Below are 9,515 nucleotides of genomic sequence, written 5' to 3'. Positions count from 1 at the left end.
GTCCATGCATTATATAATTTTATACATTAGCAGTTTATGTGTTGCGGTTGTTGTTGTTTTGATTGCGGTTATTATTCATGTTGTTGCGTTCAATGCTGCCAATTTGCTATAATTGTGCGGTAAATGACGATTTGAATTCCCTGAATGTAAACGAGTTCAGTTTAGGCGGATGCCATAGGGTCAACTATGTTGATGGGCATGGACTAGCGGCTGTTCGTTCAAATGGCTGTTGATTCGAACTCAACTTTGTGGACATATAGCAAGCATTTTTCTTTTAAATATCATGCATTTTGTGCAAAAAAAAAAATTTATAAAAATAAATGTTGACTGTTCCTCTCTTCTAAAAATGATTAACTTTTCGATACCTTCCAGGTCCTTATGTAATAAATATTCGTTCCATTTGTCGAACAAATTATGCCTGCTATTGCTCGCCATCTACATGAACTCAATGAGATCTCGAATTCTAGAATTCGATATTACTTTATTTAACATAGCTTAGCTTAGCTTTAGCTAAACTGGCTTTCCTGCTCAATTATATTGTCTATTCTTATTTAATTTTCTTTTAATAACGATATTTTTGTAGTATCAGGTTAGTCCATAAGTTCGTGCGTTTTTTAAAGGTGGTTTTAAAATTAATAAAAAAGATGTTTAAAGTATTTATTAATCAATAATATATTTTCCTTCATTACTAAAAATGTCTTCCCAACGTTTAGGCAAATTTTGTATTCCCTGCTCAAAAATTTGTTTGTCCTTGGAGCCAAAATACGTTTCGATATCCCTTTTTATAGCTTCTTTTGAGGAGTAGTCCTTGCAACGAGTACTTATATGGGATTGAAGTCTACGGAAAAGGTGGTAATCACAAGGTGCAATATCCGGAGAGTATGGTGGATGCGACATTAGCTCCCATCCGAGCTCGTTCAGCTTGCCTAATGTTTGCCTTGCGGTATGAGGTCTTGCGTTGTCGTGGTGAAACAAAACTTTGCGTCTATTCACTAAAGACGGCCGATTTTTTGAAGTGCCTTATTCAGGCTTGATAGCTGATGGGAATAATAATCAGCAGTTATCGTCTGGTTTGGTTCCTGCCAGATTTGGCTCAGCTTCCACGAGTTCGAGCAAGGCGTCGTAGTTAAAGACTTCAGGACGACCAGCGCGCGGGGCATCCTCCACGTAGCAGTTTCGACTTCGGTATTTTGAAAACCACTTCTGCGCAGTCCTTACACTCACTCCGCGAGCAGTGGTTATTTCTGCAGCAGCAGTTGTTGCAATTTTACCACTTTTATAAAAAAAATACAAAATATGCCTCTTATACGCGTTCGAAGATTCCATTTTATTTTTTAACAACACGTGATTCTATCCGCGACTAAAATCACTTGTTGAATGCAAAATATATTAAAGAAAATATAAATAATTCCGTTATATTCCGCGAATAATTTTTTGTATGAAAAAATCGTACAAAAGTGAAATTATGGGTAAAATACACACGAACTTATGGGCCTGATATTTAGTGAGTAAAAAAAATTAAAATTTAAGTTAATTTTCTTCTTTTGTTAAATTTACTTTTGTGGTAAGTAGTCAGTAAGTTCAATTGTTTATTGATTCCTAGATAAATAAATAAATTCAGCAATAAAATATTACTTTTCGTTTACCTTTTAAAATAATTCGCTCTTGTGAGGCGACCCGACTGCGAACTGATTATTTTCTTTACCCTTTTTTCTTTTTCTTTTTCGTTTTCTTTTTTCCTTTTCTTTTGTATTCTGTTTTCAAATATTCCTTTACTTTTCCTTTTTATTTTTTATTGTGTATTTCTCTTTCTCTTTATCTTTCTATTTACTTTCTCTTTCTTTTCACAGTTTTGTTGTCTACTTAAATTACCTTCTAAAAACTCACTCTGAGCGCTTGGTTTTGTGTCGGGACCCAGGCCGCGAACTGATCGTTTTCTTTTCCTTTATTTATTTTTTCCCTTTTTCTTTTACAATATATTGAGTTTTTTTAAATCTCTTTTTCTTTTTCATTTTCTCTTTTTACTTCTCTTTCTCCTTTTATTCTTATTTTTCTTTTTCTTCTTATTCTTTTCTTGTTTATCTTTTATTCTGCATTTTGCATTCTTTTTTCTTATTCTTATTCTATTCTTATTTTTCATTTTGTCTTTCTTTCCGTTTTCCTTCGATTTACTTTTCCTTTCGTACCTTTTTACTTTTTTTTTTATATTCTCTTTTCTGAATCTCTTTTTCTCTTTTTTTCTTTTTCATTTTCTCATTTTATTTTTGCTTCTTTGGTTGTTATTTTTCTTTTCCTTGTTATTCTTTTCATGCTTCTCTTTTATTTTGTATTTGTATTTTGTATTCTTTTTTTCTTATTTTCTTTCTATTTTTCATTTTGTCTTTCTTTCCCTATTTTCAATTCTTTTCCTATTTCTCTCTCTCTCTCTCTTTCTCTATCTCTATCTCTATCTCTATCTCTATCTCTATCTCTATCTCTATCTCTATCTCTATCTCTATCTCTATCTCTATCTCTATCTCTATCTCTATCTCTATCTCTATCTCTATCTCTATCTCTATCTCTATCTCTATCTCTATCTCTATCTCTATCTCTATCTCTATCTCTATCTCTATCTCTATCTCTATCTCTATCTCTATCTCTATCTCTATCTCTATCTCTATCTCTATCTCTATCTCTATCTCTATCTCTATCTCTATCTCTATCTCTATCTCTATCTCTATCTCTATCTCTATCTCTATCTCTATCTCTATCTTCTCTTTCTCTTACTCTTTCTCTTTCTCTTTCTCTTTTCTTTCTCCTCCTCTCTCTCTTTACCTTTATCTGTCTCTTTGACTTTCTTTTTCTATCTTTTCCTCTTTCTCTTTTTTCTTTTTCTTCTTTTCCTTCTTTTTCTTTCTGTTTTGTTTCTTTGTTTTTAAAATCACCCTCTTTTTCTATTTCCCTTTCCTGTTTTCGTTTCAGTTTCCGTTCCTGTTTCTCTTTCTGGTTTACTTCTTCTCCATCTATTTACCTTTCTTTTTATCTTTTTCTTCCCCTTTTTAATTTCATTCCTTTTCCTTTTGCTTTTGCTTTTCCATTTCCTTTTATTTTTCCTTTTCCTTTCCTTTTCCTTTTCCTTTTCCTTTTCCTTTTCCTTTTCCTTTTCCTTTTCCTTTTCCTTTTTCCTTTTCCTTTTCCTTTTCCTTTTCCTTTATTTTCCTTTTCCTTTTCCTTTTCCTTTTACTTTTCCTTTTCCTTTTCCTTTCTTTTCTTTTTCCTTTTCCTTTTCCTTTTTCCTTTTCCTTTTCCTTTTCCTTTTCCTTTTCCTTTTCCTTTTCCTTTTCCTTTCCTTTCCTTTTCCTTTTCCTTTTCCTTTTCCTTTTCCTTTTCTTTTCTCTTTTTCTTTTCTTTTTCTTTTTCTTTTTCTTTTTCTTTTTCTTTTTCTTTTTCTTTTTCTTTTTCTTTTTCTTTTTTCTTTTTCTTTTTCTTTTTCTTTTTCTTTTTCTTTTTCTTTTTCTTTTTCTTTTTCTTTTTCTTTTTCTTTTTCTTTTTCTTTTTCTTTTTCTTTTTCTTTTTCTTTTTCTTTTTCTTTTCCTTTTCCATTTCCAGTTCCATTTCCATTTCCTTTTATTTTTCTTTTTCCTTTTCCTTTTCCTTTTCCTTTTCCTTTTCCTTTTCCTTTTCCTTTTCCTTTTCCCTTTCCTTTTCCTTTTCCTTTTCCTTTTCCTTTTCCTTTTCCTTTTCCTTTTCCTTTTCCTTTTCCTTTTCCTTTTCCTTTTCTTTTCCTTTTCCTTTTCCTTTTCCTTTTCCTTTTTCTTTTCCTTTTCCATTTCCAGTTCCATTTCCTTTTCCTTTTATTTTTCCTTTTCTTTTTCCTTTTCCTTTTCCTTTTCCTTTTCCTTTTCCTTTTCCTTTTCCTTTTCCTTTTCCTTTTCCTTTTATTTTTCCATTTCCTTTTATTTTTCCTTTTCTTTTTCCTTTTCCTTTTCCCTTTCCTTTTCCTTTTCCTTTTTCTTTTTCCTATTCTTTTTTCTGTACTAATTTTATATCCCTTAAATGAAATTCTAGTGAAATAGTAACATAAAATTTTCCTAGTGGTTCTCTTTGGCCTCTCGTTTTGTTTATTTGAATGCAATTAAAAGTTTCCACTTTAAACCACGACTAGTGGGTGACTGACAATTAATGCCTGTGATTTGCTTAATTTGCAGTTAACCTTTTAAATATTTCTGGCCCAACCAATTTAAAAAGCAGGCGCATGCATGCAAACATGTGTATGTATGTATGCATGTGAGTATGTGTGTATGTCTGTTGAATAAATGGGTGACTTTCGGAATTGATGAGAAAACACTTTATCCGACTGCTGTGGTTGTATGATTTCATATTTTTGTTTTTGCTCTCCGTATGAAAAATCTGAGCACGCAGCTCTCAGCTCATTAACAGTTTATGTATTTATGAACATCTACATACTCATTTATATAAATTTTTAATTCAATGCATTTGTATTATATTTTTAATATTTTTGCTTTTTCTTTTTTAGCATCAGGTGCTTCGACTGATTCAGACTTTGCGGTTGTTGCTCCCGCCAAAGGCTATGTTACTGTATTTATATGTCAACAAATACATATATAAGTACATATGCATACATGTGAAGATTTACTATCATAGTATTCAGGTGCGTTCCATATTTGTTACTAATCCGAAAGACGAGGTTCTGATTCCCTTAACGGGTATGAGATTTTAAAATGTGATGATTTTTCTTATAAATTTTTTTAAGCTGCAGTTGTCCTAAGCAGCGGAAAAGTTGCGGTTGTATTTTTTACATCTTTTGTGTTTTTGGCAAAAATGGCAAACATAATATTTTTGTGGAAAGTTAAAAAAATAAGAGATTAATATTTCTTTTTTTTTTAATTTTTAACCGTCTCTCAATTTACGAGAGCCTTCGGGGTCCTAATAGAGCTCATGTAGTAGCTCATGAGTCAATATCTGCAAAATAGCCAAGTGTTTCCTGAAAAAGTCTACTACCCGCAAAATTCCTTCTCAGACAGAGGAAGAGTTGGCTATGAACCATGATGGGATTAATTACACAATGCAAAATACCTTTTTGGCGCGAAATGATTTCAACTCAAGTTGAAAAAACTAGGTCTTTCTAGTACAGAAAAAATGTTAAGATAATATGAATTTGTGTACATATATGTGAGTGTGTATGTTCACAAACAATTTGTATTCTCTCTTTACTAAAGAGCCGCATTGGAATCGGATTTATTTTCAACAATAATAAAACCTGGAAAATCTATTTGCATTCTCAGGTAAAATTAGTTTTATGGCCTCATTAAGTTTGAAATTCCTTGCCTGAGTGCTTTTAGAATACGTGGACGAACGGGGTTAAAATACATATCGGAGCAAAATATGTAGTATAGATACAATCAAATTTTATGAGAAATAATTTCTAGAACAATTTAACCCATTATCTCTCTCACGTAAGGATCATTTTGACCACTTTTTTACAAAAGTATTAATAAAATGGTATTTGGGAGGTCGCAAGAATTAGTCGCCAGAAAATTTCACTGAAGATATTTTCATATAAAACCTTTACACATACAATGTAATAATCCACAGAAAAAAAACCGAACAAAGAGGTCAGTTTAAGGGGGGTAGTATGGTATTTTTTTTTTTTTCATTTTTTTTTTTTTTTTTTTTAAATTATTCTATAACATCTTAAGATTATTGTGTGAAAGTTTGAAGTGCATTAGAGTAAAATTGACAAAGACACAAAGGATTAAGTATCTACCTCTCCAACCGGATTTCACGCTGCCGAAAATCTTTAAACGCGTTTTTCTCACACTTGCCTTTTTTACGGTCGGTGTCCACTGCAGATTCATATCTACTGCACCGATTCTTTTCAAATTTGGTTTTTTTGTTTCTTTACTTTATTCACGAGGTAATGACGTCGAGTTTTTTTTTTTTTTTAATTTTGTCATATTTTAAAACAACAAAGTTTTCAAGTTTTTTTTATGAAAAATCGGTGTTTTGACTTCAAAGCGCTTTAAAAAATTAAAAAAAAAAAATTCGACGTTGTTACCTGCGAAACTTTATTAGCTGATGAAATCAATTTGGTTTTTTGATTTTAGTTGATCCAGTAATGAGTTCTGAGGGACAAACTTTTTTATGAGACGTCCGCGAAGATTCGCTGCCACCAACTCATTTCTTCATAAAAATCAATGAAAATTTCACACAATACTCTTTAAATATGACTTTATAATGAAGTAATTTTAAAATTTTGAATAAATCAACTGTGTCGACAAAAAAAATTTCGAAAAATATGCTTGTTTTACACCGAATTAACCATACTACCCCCTTAATCAATCAAGAATTCAAATGAACTTTTTCTAAGGTTATTTTTTTTTAGGTTATCCCTTCTATGACCTCTGTGCAAGCAAATTAAAAAATGAGATTCAAGTTTGCTGGGTAAGCTGTTGACAAGGGGAAGGCCTCCCCTGCTTTGGAAAAATAAGGCGGAGAAGGACTCGGCTTCACTTTTTGTGTCCAATTGGCGCCGGTTAGCACGACAAAGAAAAGACTGGCGTGTTTTGTTACTTTGTTAAACTCGGCCAAAATCGCATCAGTTTTCAGCGTGCCAATCAAGAAGAAGTACAATCATTTCTTACCAAATTGCAAAGCATTAGCGGCACGGGTAAAAATTAAATTAAAAAAAAACAAATAAATACAAAATAGGTGTTTGCATGCACGCATGCATTTAACTGCCGAGAGGGAGACCCATATAAAAACCCTTTTATTTTTAAGAGGTGTTATTTTGGTGTTCAAAGCAAAATGCTATTTTTTAATATAAATGATCGGATGTTTATTTAATTATAAAGAGGAAGGTATGCAGGTAATAGTGGAAAATAGCATCAGGCAAATGACCACCACGACCACGCCTACAGGACAATATCCTTTTCATGAAATTTTCCAGAACCGAATTGCAAAGTTGCTGCCTCGCTGCCCTATGTACCCGATAGCCTCACGAATTCCATCTTTGAGGTCTTGAATCGACGGTTTCGTTGCTTGTGTGGCGCGTAGCGCCGTCTCGCTGAAAATAAACGTTGTCCAGATCAATAGCATGCAATTCCGGCCATAAGAAATCGTTAATCATCTCTCTTGTTTAACACCTAACACCTGTTATCGGAAAACCCCATATTGGCTATAAATAAATGCCGAATTGGGCGGTTTGTTAATCTTGGGGGCAAATATTTTACGGATTAACCTGCCCAAAAAACTCAAAATCCACTCCTGCCTTCAAGTATGAATGTGTACGTGCCATTCGAAATTATATATTGTTTAGATGAAATTAAATTGTCGCATAACTGAATTTTTAAGTAGATATGAGAGCGATGATGCGACGTACCGTAATTGTATGGGAAGCTAAGTTAGGTTAGATTCGGTTAAAGTGACTACCATTTCACATCAAATACCATGTAGGGGAAAGCTGTAATTTCGCTCTTTCTTTACTTTCTTGTAATAAATAGTTCAGATGCGCTGAATATTCAAAGCAGTAATTACGGTACCACATATTTGCATAAGCGCACTCTCAATTTTAGTTTTACTACCTTCTCTCTCCTTTCTCAAAGCATGGCTCACAACAACTTCTAAGTCATATTGTTTGTCAAAGTAAGGGAAATTTGCTATTGACGAAGTTCTGATAATGCTAAATAACGGTGGGGTTAAGATAGTGATATACACCGATGCCTTGGTCCTGATGGTATGGAGACTGTTTCCCTGAGTCATGGCTGAGATTTTCACTCAGTCTCTGAGCTGCCACTTGCGGCCTCCGAGTCAACTCTGACAAAACGCAGCTGGTGATATTTACCAGAAAATATAAAACTCCACCATTCGTCTTCCCAAATTAAACAACTACGTTCTCCCGCGCTCATCGGAAATTAAGTATCTTGGAATGATACTTGACTCCAAGCTCCATTCGAAGCCAAACATTGAAAATCGGGTAAATAAGGCCAGTCTAGGCTTCTACTTCTGCAAATCTATGAATTGCTGATGAGCTTGCCAGGAAAGGGACTGAATTGTCCCAAGAGACCTCCTACCCGGTCATCGGCATGCCCCTGACAATTGTTAAAGGGGAACTGCACAAATTATTTCTCAGAAAAGCGCAGAAGAGATGGAGCTCCATTTCTTCATGTGCTACTTCGAAAACCCTTTGCCCCCATTTCAATATACGAAGGACTCAGAAAGTTCTTTGGACTCTTCGCCATGCAATTTCCACACTCGTAGCTGTGTTTACCGGTCACTGGATGATCGGCACACACGCGACAAAGCTAGGGTTATTATTTAACCCCTATTGCAGAAGTTGTGGGGACCTTTCAGAGAAGGAGACTGTGGACCATTTTCTCTGTAAATGTAAATGGGTTTGGACATCGTATGTACTCATCAACTTAATTTTAGTATAGACATATTTACAGACATATTTTTTGATAACTTCAAAAATAAGTTTTGTCATTGATTTAAAAGCAAAATTACAGCAAAGAATGGTACAAATTTTCCCAATGTTGTTAAATTTGTTAAAACTAGAGTAATATAAAGATTCTTGAAAGCTTTAATGCATCCTTGGCTACTTCGAAAATTAGTAAGAAACCCATCAATTTCGAGACTATAAATACATAGAACTGCATATTGCGTTTTACGACTATATTTCCACAAGCGCAATCGCACAGTATTGAAGTTATTACACCGCTGCAATTTCTTGTGTCCTACACATACTCGCTATTTAGATGTATAGGTGTGCATATATGTATGCATTTATGCCTGTATTTACGCCCTAAGTAGGAGTTGAAAGGGTTGCAGAGTGAAGGTGAAGTGCATCTGTTTAATCTTTTCATTAATATGCGCGACAGCAAACACTTCGAGAAGACACCTTTTACTCTATCGCCTTCCTAACCGCCGATAATATACAAGGTGGTGTAAACAGCTTGAAAAGCACAGTGATATGAACAAAACTGAATTTCCATGTACAGTATTTGAATATTTGACCTGTTACTCTGATCCAACATCTTCTTCTTTATATATAAAAATGAATATTTGTCTGTATGTCCTCGATGAACTCAAAAACTACTGGACCGATTATTATAAAAATTGGCATATATATGTATTTTTCCACGGAGAAGGTTTGTAGAATATGCTCATTGCTGTCACTCGCTACCAGATGGCACTACAGAGTAGCAACTTCTGCCCAGTTCAACCGATTTTTTTGAAATAAACAAAATCAATAAAATGGTTTAGAATGAATTTAATATTTGTGTACTGATTTTTCTTTAAAGTTATTTTTCTTCATCTCGTAACCTTCCACCTAAAATATGGTTGAAGAAGCAGGCTTTTTGGTACCTGTACTTACAACTTCCACACTAATTCTATCAATGTACCAAACTTATGATGCTTTACCGATAAATAGTATTATTGCCCATAGTTGACCTTTCCCGGAATTATTACCTTTTAGGCTTATAAAAATATAATTTTGGAAGCATGACGCCGAC

The sequence above is a fragment of the Anastrepha ludens genome, chromosome 3 (genome assembly GCF_028408465.1).
Source record: "Anastrepha ludens isolate Willacy chromosome 3, idAnaLude1.1, whole genome shotgun sequence".
Taxonomy (NCBI): domain Eukaryota; kingdom Metazoa; phylum Arthropoda; class Insecta; order Diptera; family Tephritidae; genus Anastrepha; species Anastrepha ludens.
The sequence above is the reverse complement of the archived record's forward strand: the minus strand, read 5'-3'. Positions refer to the sequence as shown.